The sequence below is a fragment of the Dendrobium catenatum genome, unplaced genomic scaffold, assembly GCF_001605985.2.
Source record: "Dendrobium catenatum unplaced genomic scaffold, ASM160598v2 fragScaff_scaffold_1608, whole genome shotgun sequence".
Taxonomy (NCBI): domain Eukaryota; kingdom Viridiplantae; phylum Streptophyta; class Magnoliopsida; order Asparagales; family Orchidaceae; genus Dendrobium; species Dendrobium catenatum.
In genome coordinates this window covers 236,931-240,479 of record NW_021320070.1, presented here as the reverse complement: position 1 = coordinate 240,479, position 3,549 = coordinate 236,931, and positions in this window count along the sequence as shown.

Sequence of the window (3,549 nt, the reverse complement as noted above, 5' to 3'; positions counted from 1 at the left end):
ACATGGGTAGTCTCTTCCATCCCTAAAGTTCTCCTTGTTAAAAAAAACCCTAAAAGACTTCCTAACACTAGAATATCCCAAAATACTCCTTCATTTTCAAGATTTAGGATCAAAATTTTCCCAAGTGAGACTATCCCATTGTTGTGAATGAAAACCTTACAACCAAAGACAGTGAAGGTAGGAAAAAGAGTTGGTGTCTCCTAGCCCTTAAGGATCTCATAGGCTATCTTTTTCTAACTTGGCTCTAGGACAGGTTCAGCCTAATTCCACATAACAAGCTGTGTTAACGCGCTTTCACGCCGAAAAGTTTTTGGAAGTGAAATACTCAGCGCATGGGCTTTCTAGCGGGCTTTTAGTATTTAATGAGTCTAATCCTAAAAAGCATGGAGTTTAAGATGATGATGATATTGGAGAGATTACTAGTGGAGTGGAAAATTTTGAGAAGGAAGTAGGTCACCAAAACATAGAAGGAGTAGGAGATGTCACCTAAGGAGTAGAAAATTTAGATCTGGAGGAAAGGGATGGACCTTCTCAGACCTTATCTAGAGATTGGAGATACTCTATAAGTCACCCCAAGGATTTGTTCTTAGGAGTTCTAATAGAGTTAAGACTAGACATGGACTTAGGAAGGAGGTGAACCACTCTGCCTTTATCTCAATGATTGAACCCATCAACATAAACCAAACCCTTACTGATTATTTTTGGATTTTAGCAATGTAGGAGGAGTTGAACCAATTTTTTAGGAATGAAGTTTGGGAGCTTGTAGAAAGACCAAAAGGACAAAGTGTAGTTTGGACAAAGTGGGTCTTTAAGAACAAGGTGAATGATTCACGAGTGGTGGTTAGGAATAAAGCAAGATTGGTGGCTAAGGGGTATAACCAAATATAAGGGATAGATTTTGAGGAGACACTTTCCCCTGTAGCTAGGTTGGAAGCCATTAGAGTGCTATTAGCCTTTGCCTGTTATAAAGGATTTAAGCTTTATCAAATGGATGTCAAGAGTGCCTTTTTGAATAGGGAAATAAAAGAGGATGTGTTTGTAGAACAACCCCAAGGTTTTGAGAGTTCCCAATTTCTAAATCATGTTTTTAAATTAAAAAAGGCTTTGTATGGTTTAAAGAAGGCACTAAGAGTATGGTATGAGAGGCTTAGCACATTTTTACTAGAAAGGGAGTTTGTTAAGGGGAGCGTAGACCCCACCCTTTTTCTTAGAAAAATTGGAGATGATTTACTCATTTTTCAGATTTTTGTGGATGATATACTCTTTGGATCTCCTAAAAAAAAACTTTGTGATGAGTTCTCTAAAATAATGAGTAGAGAGTTTGAGATGAGTATGATGGGAGAGTTGTCCTATTTTTTGGGGATTAGCATAAAACAATTTGAAGATGGAACCTTTCTTAATAAAACAAAATACATAAAGGATATTTTGAAGAAATATGAGATGGATAAATCTAAGCCAATCAATACTCCCATGACTTCTAGTGTTCCATTGGATAAGGACCCAAGTGGTAAGTCTGTTGATCAGAAGAAGTACAGAGGTATGATTGGATCTTTACTCTACTTGACTGCAAGCTGTTCCGACATAATGTTTAGTATTTGCCTTTGTGCTAGATTTCTAGCAGACCCTAAGGAATTCCACCTGACCACTGTTAAGAGAATTTTTAGATATCTTTTGGGGACCCAAAGCTTAAGAATTTGGTATCCTAGACACAACACTTCTTTTGAGATTATTGGATTTTCTAACTCTGATTTTGCAGGATGCAAGGTTGATAAAAAAAGTACTTCAGGGATTTGTCAATTCATAGGACAATCTTTGGTCTCATGATCTAGTAGGAAGCAAAATTCTGTTGCACTTTCCACTGCTGAAGCTGAGTACATTGCTCTTAGAAGTTGTGTGGCCCAAGTCCTTTGGTTAAAACAACAGGTATTGGATTTAGGATTACCTATAGGCACCATCTCAATCTTTTGTGACAACACTAGTGCCATATGCATCTCTATGAATCCTATACAACATTCAAGGACTAAGCACATTGACATTAAGTATCACTCTATTAGAGACCATGTGACTAAGGGAGACATTGAGCTACACCATGTGACTAATGAAAATAACCTGGCTGACATCTTTACTGAACCACTGGCCTTCGACACTTTCAGCTCTTTAAGGACCAGATTGGGTGTGATTGACATAACTGCATAAACATGATCTTCTATTTGTTTTATTTGGTTTTTAATTGTTTTTCCTTTTTGCACTTTATTTTCATTTCTTTTTTATTTGGCTTGCTTTCTTTTTATTACTTTTTAACTTTTAAAAATCATCGCTGATATGATATCGTATGCCTTATCTTTGCTTTTAAGAATTTGTAGTAAATGTTTTACATCGCTTAATCTGTTAGATGGTAAGAATATTTCGTTGATTGTGTCTCCTTCTCTAACCTATTTTAGTGGGATAGTTTTCTTTTCTAATCAAAAATCTATTTCAAATTAAAAATTATGTATGAAATTAAGATTCTTTCTAAACTTGCTTAAGCAAACTATCTTGTATTTATAATGCTTAAAGTCTTTTTGTCACATCAAGATTCCTAGTTACTCTTGTCAATGGTTAATTGATTCTATTTTGTGGATAATTCTTCTCTATGTTAGAGAGAGAGCCCCTATTCTCTAATATTTAGAAGATATACTCACAACTAAGAACTTTTTAAGAGTTGTAAAAAAGAATGGAGATTGCAAAAAAAAAATTAAAAATTGGCCAATGATGCCAACAAAAGATGCGTAATGACGCCAAATTGAATAAAAAGCAAAAGATGTGCACTGTTGCAAACCTTATTTCCTGGCTTATGTTTTGATGATTGGCAAACCCTACTGATTATCTTGGACAGCCTATTTTTTCTAACATTTCAGGAATCGAAGATTGGACGAAAAAACGATGCAAATGCAGAAGTGGGTAGGATAGGGTTGAGTCAGTTTGTAATCTATTTTTTCTCTTCTTGAGTCAGTTTGTAATGTTCAAAAGACTGATACTAAGTAACCCTACACACACACACTTGAGAGATTTAGAATCTCTATTTTTGCTCACATCGGCCAGGACGATCGAGTTCAAAACAGAGGCTCTAATCAGGATTCTTAATTAGGGCAGCCGTCATTAACATATCGGCCTGGACGATACATGTATCGGCCAGGACGATAAGAGCAAAACAGAAAGAAGTAGCCGCCATAGATAATTAAGGTATACTGTATTTTTAAATTATCGGACAGGATGATCCTTGATCGGCCTGGACGATATGTATAATTATGCCATAATTAATAAGGAAATCAAGGGAGTAATTAAGGATGATTGATACAATCATATCGTCCTGGACGATCGCAGGATCGACCGGGACGATCTAGTCAAAAACCTTAAGTTACTTCAGGACGATAAATATCGGCCAGCTAGTATCCAGGGCTATTCTTAGGACGATTTTCCCATAATTTGAACTGATCAGCCAGGACGATCGTGAGAATGACCTGGACGATAAGGCTAATTTTCAATCGTCCAGCTTTGCATCCAGGGCGA